We start from the raw sequence: 7,500 nt of genomic DNA, 5'->3' as shown, positions 1-7,500 counted from the left end.
GTGTGTGTGTGTGTGTGTCTGTGTGTGTGTGAATGAGCCTGTGTGTGTGTGAATGAGCCTGTGTGTGTGTCAATGAGCCTGTGTGTGTGTAAATGAGCCTGTGTGTGTGTGTATGTGTGTGAATGATCCTGTGTGTTGTTGTGTACGAATGAGCCTGTATGTTGATGTGTGCGAGTGAGCCTTTGTGTTGGTGTGGGTGAATGAGCCTGTGCGTGTGTCTGTGTCTGTGTGTGTGTGTGTGTGTGTGTGTGTGTGTGAATGCACCTGTGTGTGTGTGCGCGAATGAGCCTGTGTGTGTGTGTGCGAATGAGCCTGTGTGTGTGTGTATGTGTGTGAAAGAGCCTGTGTGTGTTTGAGTGTGAATTAGACTCTGTGTGTTTATATGTGTGAATGAGCGTGTGCATGTGTGTGTGTGAATGAGCGTGTGTGTGTGTGAATGAGCCTGCGTTTGTGTGTCTGAAGAAGCCTGTGTGTGTGTTGTGTGATTGAGCCTGTGTGTGTTTGTGTATGAATGAGCCTGTGTGTGTGTGTATGTGCGTGAATGAGCTTGTGTGTTGGTGTGTGTGAATGAGTCTGTGTGTTGGTGTGGGTGAATGAGCCTGTGTGTGTATGTGTGTGTGTGTGAATGCACCTGTGTGTGTGTGTGTGTGAATGAGCCTCGGTGTGCGTGTGTGTGTGTGAATGAGCCTGTGTGTGTGTGTGTGTGTGTGTGTAAATGAGCCTGTGTGTATGTGTATGTGTGTGAATGAGCTTGTGTGTTGGTGTGTGCGAATGAGTCTGTGTGTTGCTGTGGGTGAATGAGCCTGTGTGTGTGTGTGTATGTCTGTGTGTGTGTGTGTGTGTGTGTGTGAATACACGTGTGTGTGTATGTGAATGAGCTTATGGGTGCGACAGAGGGAGAGTGTGTGTATGTGTCAAAGAGTGTGTGTATGTGAATGAGCCTGTGTGTGTGTGTGAATGAGCCTGTGTGTGTGTGTGTATGTGTGTGAATGAACCTGTGTGTTGGTGTATGCGAATGAGCCTGTGTGTTGGCATGTGCGAATGAGGATGTGTGTTGGTGTGGGTGAATAATCCTGTGTGTGTGTGTGTGTGTGTGTGTGTGTGTGTGTGTGTTTCTGTGTGTGTGTGTTTCTGTGTGTGTGTGTTTCTGTGTGTGTGTGTGAATGAGCCTGTGTGTGTGTTAATGAGCCTGTGTGTGTATGTATTTGTGTGAATGAGCCTGTGTGTTGGTGTGTGCGAATGAGCCTGTGTGTTGGCGTGGGTGAATGAGCCTGTGTGTGTATGTGTGTGTGTTTGTGTGAATGAGCCTGTGTGTGTTTGAATGAGCCTGTGTGTGTGTAAATGAGCCTGTGTGTGTATGTATGTGTGTGAATGAGCCTGTGTGTTGGTGTGCGCGAATGATCCTGTGTGTTGTTGTGTGCGAATGAGCCTGTATGTTGATGTGTGCGAATGAGCCTTTGTGTTGGTGTGGGTGAATGAGCCTGTGCGTGTGTCTGTGTGTATGTGTGTGTGTGTGTGTGTGTGTGAATGCACCTGTGTGTGTGTGAATGAGCCTGTGTGTGTGTGCGAATGAGCCTGTGTGTGTGTAAATGAGCCTATGTGTGTGTGTGTATGTGTGTGAATGAGCCTGTGTGTTGGTGTGTGTGAATGAGCCTGTGTGTTGGTGTGTGCGAATGAGCCTGTGTGTTGGCGTGGGTGAATGAGCCTGTGTGTGTATGTGTGTGTGTTTGTGTGAATGAGCCTGTGTGTGTTTGAATGAGCCTGTGTGTGTGTAAATGAGCCTGTGTGTGTATGTATGTGTGTGAATGAGCCTGTGTGTTGGTGTGCGCGAATGATCCTGTGTGTTGTTGTGTGCGAATGAGCCTGTGTGTTGGTGTGTGCGAATGAGCCTGTGTGTTGGTGTGTGCGAATGAGCCTGTGTGTTGGTGTGTGCGAATGAGTCTGTGTGTTGGTGTGGGTGAATGAGCCTGTGTGCTTGTGTGTGTGTGTGTGTGAAAGCGCCTGTGTGTGTGTGTGAATGAACCTGTAATGAGCTGTTGTGTGTGTTAAAGGGTGTGTGTGTGTGTGTGAAAGGGTGTGTGTGTGTGTGAAAGAGTGTATGTGTGTGTGAAAGTATGTGCATGCATTTCAAATAATGTGTGTGTGTGAATGTGCATCTGCATGTGTGTGTGTGAATATGAATGAGCCAGTGTGTGTGAATGAGCATGTGTATGTGTGGCTGAATGAGCATGTGTGTGTGTGTGTGTGTGCGTGTGTAAATGAACCTGTGTGTGTATCTGTGTGTGTGTGAATGAGCCTGTGTGTTTGTGTGTGTGAATGAGCCTGTTTGTGTGTGTGAATGAGCCTGGGTGTGCGACAGAGGGAGAGCGTGTATGTGTGTGAAAGAGTGTGTGTACATGAATGAACTCGTGTGTGTGTGTGTGTGTGTGTGTGTGTGTGTGTGTGTGTGAAGGCACCTGTGTGTGTGTGTGAGTGTGTGTGTGCGCGTGTGTGTGTGTGCATGTGTGTGTGTGTGAGTAAATGAGCTTGTGTTTTTGTGTGTGAATGGGCCTGTGTGTGTTTGTGTATGAATGAGCCTGTGTGTGTTTGTGCATGAATGAGCCTGTGTGAGTGTATGTGTATGAGCCCGTCTGTGTGAGTCTGTGTGTGTGTGTCAAAGAGTGCATGTGTGTGTGTGAAAGAGTGTGTGTGTGAATGAGCCTGTGTGTGTGCGTCTGAATGAGCCTGTGTGTGTGAATGTGCCTGTGTGTGTGTGTGTGTTTGTGTGAGTGTGTGTGTGTGTGAATGAGACTGAGTGTGCTTGTGAATGAGCCTGTTGGATTGTGTGTGTGTGTGTGTGTGTTTGTGTGAATGAGCAAGTGTGTGCGTGAATGAGCATGTCTATGTGTGGTTGAATGAGTGTGTGTGTGTGTGTGTGTGTGTGTGTGTGTGTGTGAGTGAGCCTGTGTGTGTGTGTGTGTGTGAATGAGCCTGTGTGTTGGTGTGTGCGAATGAGCCTGTGTATTGGTGTGTGCGAATGAGCCTTTGTGTTGGTGTGGGTGAATGAGCCTGTGTGTGTGTGTGTATGTGTGTGTGTGAATGCACCTGAGTGTGTGTGTGATTGAGCCTGTGTGTGTGTGTGTGTGTGTGTGTGAATGAGCCTGCGTGTGTGTGTGTGTGTGTAAATGAGCCTGTGTGTGTGTGTGAATGGGCCTGTGTGTGTGTGTGTGCGAATGAGCCTGTGTGTGTGTGTGTGTGCGAATGAGCCTGTGTGTTGGTGTGTGCGAATGAGTCTGTATGTTGGTGTGGGTGAATGAGCCTGTGTGTGTGTGTGTGTGTGTGAGAGCCTATGGGTGCGACAGGGGGAGAGTGTGTGTATATGTCACAGAGTGTGTGTATGTGAAGGAACCCGTGTGTGCTTGTGAATGAGCCTCAGTGTGTGCATGTGTGAATGAGCTTTTGTGTGTGCATGTGTGAATGAGCCTGTGTGTGTGTGTGAATGAGCCTGTGTGTGTGTATGAATGTGCATGTGTGTGTGTGTTTGAATGTCATGTGTGTGTTTGTGAATGAGCCAGTGTGTGTGTGTGAATGAGCCTGTGTGTGTTTGAGTGTGAATTAGACTATGTGTGTTTATATGTGTGAATGAGCGTGTACATGTGTGTGTGTGAATGAATGTTTGTGTGTGTGAATAAGCCTGTGTGTGTGTGTGAATGAGCCTGTGTGTGTGTGTGAATGAGCCTGTGTGTATGTGAACGAGCCTGTGTGTGTGTGTGTGAATGAGCCTGTGTGTGTGTGAATGAGCCTGTGTGTGTGTGTGTGTGTGTGTGTGTGTGTGTGTGTGTGTGTGTGTGAATGAGCCTCTGGTTGTGTGTGTGAATGAGCCTGTGTATGTTGTGTGAATGAGCCTGTGTGTGTGTTGTGTGACTGAGCTTTTGTGTGTGTGTATTTATGAACCTGTGTGTGTGTGTGTGTGAATGCGCCTGTGTGTGTGTGAAAGAGCCTGTAATGAGCTGTTGTGTGTGTGAAAGGGAGTGTGTGTGTGTGAAAGTGTGTATGTGTGCGTGAAAGTGTGTGCACCATTTCAAAAATGTGTGTGTGATTGTGCGTCTGCATGTGTGTGTGTGAATGAGCCTGTGTGTGTGTGTGTATGTGTGTGAATGAACCTGTGTGTTGGTGTATGCGAATGAGCCTGTGTGTTGGCATGTGCGAATGAGGATGTGTGTTGGTGTGGGTGAATAATCCTGTGTGTGTGTGTGTGTGTGTGTGTGTGTTTCTGTGTGTGTGTTAATGAGCCTGTGTGTGTCTGTGTGAATGAGCCTGTGTGTGCTTGAGTGTGAATTAGACTGTGTGTTTCTATATGTGTGAATGAGCATGTGTGTATGTGAATGAGCGTGTGTGTGTGTGTGTGTGTGTGAATGAGCCTGTGTGTATGTGAACGAGCCTGTGTGCGTGTGTGTGTGTGTGAATGAGCCTGTGTGTGTGTGTGTGTGTGAATTAGCCGAATAAGCCTCTGTGTATGTGTGTGTGAATGAGCCTCTGTGTGTGTGTGTGTGTGAATGAGCCTGTGTGTGTGTGTGAATGAGCCTGTGTGTGACTGAGTCTGTGTGTGCATGTGTGAATGAGCCTGTGTGTGTGTGGGTGAGTCTGTGTGTGTGTGTGTGTGTGTGTATGTGTGTGAGTGAGCCTGTATGTGTGTGAATTAACCTCAGTGTTTGTGTGTATGTGTGTGTGTGTGTATGTGTGAGTGTGAATGAGCCTGCATTTGTGAGTGTGAATGAGCGTGAGTGTGTGCGGGAATGAGCCTGTGTGTGTGTGTGTGTGTAAGTGAGCCTGTGTGTGTGTGTATGTGTGTGAATGAGCTTGTGTGTTGGTGTGTGCGAATGAGTCTGTGTGTTGGTGTGGGTGAATGAGCCTGTGTGTGTGTGTGTCTGTGTGTGTGTGTGTGTGTGTGAATACACATGTGTGTGTATGTGAATGAGCTTATGGGTGCGACAGAGGGAGAGTGTGTGTATGTGTCAAAGAGTGTGTGTATGTGAATGAGCCTGTGTGTGTGTGTGAATGAGCCTGTGTGTGTGTGTGTATGTGTGTGAATGAACCTGTGTGTTGGTGTATGCGAATGAGCCTGTGTGTTGGCATGTGCGAATGAGGATGTGTGTTGGTGTGGGTGAATAATCCTGTGTGTGTGTGTGTGTGTGTGTGTGTGTGTGTGTGTGTTTCTGTGTGTGTGAGTTTCTGTGTGTGTGTTAATGAGCCTGTGTGTGTCTGTGTGAATGAGCATGTGTGTGCTTGAGTGTGAATTAGACTGTGTGTTTCTATATGTGTGAATGAGCATGTGTGTATGTGAATGAGCCTGTGTGTGTGTGTGTGTGTGTGTGTGTGAATGAGCGTGTGTGTTTGTGATCGAGCCTGTGTGCGTGTGTGTGTGTGAATGAGCCTGTGTGTGTGTGTGTGTGTGTGTGTGTGTGTGTGAATGAGCCTGTGTGTATGTGAACGAGCCTGTGTGCGTGTGTGTGTGTGAATGAGCCTGTGTGTGTGTGTGTGTGTGTGTGTGTGTGTGTGTGTGTGTGAATTAGCCGAATAAGCCTCTGTGTATGTGTGTGTGAATGAGCCTCTCTGTGTGTGTGTGAATGAGCCTGTGTGTGTGTGTGAATGAGCCTGTGTGTGTGTGTGAATGAGCCTGTGTGTGTGTGGGTGAGTCTGTGTGTGTGTGTGTGTGTGTGTGTGTGTGTGTGTGTGTGTGTGTGTGTGAGTGAGCCTGTATGTGTGTGAATTAACCTCAGTGTTTGTGTGTATGTGTGTGTGTGTGTATGTGTGAGCGTGAATGAGCCTGCATTTGTGTGTGTGAATGAGCGTGAGTGTGTGCGTGAATGAGCCTGTGTGTGTGAATGAGCATGTGTGTGACTGAGCCTGTGTGTGCGTGTGTGAATGAGCGTGTGTGTGTGTGTGTGTGTGTGAATGAGCCTGTGTGTGCTTGTGTGTGAATTAGACTGTGTGTTTTTATATGTGTGAATGAGCATGTGTGTATGTGAATGAGCCTGTGTGTGTGTATGTGTGTGTGTGTGTGTGTGTGTGAGTGAGCCTGGCTGTATGTGAACGAGCCAGTGTTTGTGTGTGTGTGAATTAGCTGAATTAGCCTCTGTGTGTGTGTGTGTGAATGAGCCTGTGTGTGTGTGTGTGTGTGGGTGTGTGAGTGAGCCTTTTATGTGCGTGAATTAGCCTCTGTGTGTATGTGTGTGTGTGTGTGCATGAGCCTGTGTGTGTGTGTGAACTAGCCTGTGTGTGTGTGTGTGAATGAGCATGTGTGTGTGTGTGAATGAGCCTGTGTGTGTGTGTGAATGAGCCTGTGTGTGTGTGTTTGAATGAGCCTGTGTGTGTGTGTATGTGTGTGAATGAGCCTCTGTGTTGGTGTGTGCGAATGTGCCTGTGTGTTAGTGTGTGTGAATGAGCCTGTGTGTGTGTGAATGAGCCTGTGTGTGTGTGTATGTGTGTGAATGAGCCTGTGTGTTGGTGTGTGCGAATGAGCCCGTGTGTTGGTGTGTGCGAATGAGCCCGTGTGTTGGTGTGTGCGAATGAGGATGTGTGTTGGTGTGGGTGAATAATCCTGTGGGTGTGTGTGTGTGTGTGTGTGTGTGTGTGTGTCTGTGTGTGTGTGAATGAGCCTGTGTGTGTGTGAATGAGCCTGTGTGTGTGTCAATGAGCCTGTGTGTGTGTAAATGAGCCTGTGTGTGTGTGTATGTGTGTGAATGATCCTGTGTGTTGTTGTGTACGAATGAGCCTGTATGTTGATGTGTGCGAGTGAGCCTTTGTGTTGGTGTGGGTGAATGAGCCTGTGCGTGTGTCTGTGTCTGTGTGTGTGTGTGTGTGTGTGTGTGTGTGTGAATGCACCTGTGTGTGTGTGCGCGAATGAGCCTGTGTGTGTGTGTGCGAATGAGCCTGTGTGTGTGTGTATGTGTGTGAAAGAGCCTGTGTGTGTTTGAGTGTGAATTAGACTCTGTGTGTTTATATGTGTGAATGAGCGTGTGCATGTGTGTGTGTGAATGAGCGTGTGTGTGTGTGAATGAGCCTGCGTTTGTGTGTCTGAAGAAGCCTGTGTGTGTGTTGTGTGATTGAGCCTGTGTGTGTTTGTGTATGAATGAGCCTGTGTGTGTGTGTATGTGCGTGAATGAGCTTGTGTGTTGGTGTGTGTGAATGAGTCTGTGTGTTGGTGTGGGTGAATGAGCCTGTGTGTGTATGTGTGTGTGTGTGAATGCACCTGTGTGTGTGTGTGTGTGAATGAGCCTCGGTGTGCGTGTGTGTGTGTGAATGAGCCTGTGTGTGTGTGTGTGTGTGTGTGTGTAAATGAGCCTGTGTGTATGTGTATGTGTGTGAATGAGCTTGTGTGTTGGTGTGTGCGAATGAGTCTGTGTGTTGCTGTGGGTGAATGAGCCTGTGTGTGTGTGTGTATGTCTGTGTGTGTGTGTGTGTGTGTGTGTGAATACACGTGTGTGTGTATGTGAATGAGCTTATGGGTGCGACAGAGGG

At 48.0% G+C, this 7,500-nt stretch overlaps 1 protein-coding gene across 2 annotated transcripts in view; it reads left to right on the top strand.

Annotated features, from left to right (window-relative positions):
• Positions 1-7,500, top strand: part of LOC121269068 (echinoderm microtubule-associated protein-like 6) — a 738,052-nt gene that overhangs the window by 343,460 nt on the left and 387,092 nt on the right. The window lies entirely within an intron of this gene.

The sequence above is a fragment of the Carcharodon carcharias genome, chromosome 2, assembly GCF_017639515.1.
Source record: "Carcharodon carcharias isolate sCarCar2 chromosome 2, sCarCar2.pri, whole genome shotgun sequence".
NCBI lineage: Eukaryota > Metazoa > Chordata > Chondrichthyes > Lamniformes > Lamnidae > Carcharodon > Carcharodon carcharias.
Note: the sequence above shows the minus strand (reverse complement) of the source record. Positions and strands in the feature narration are given on the sequence as shown.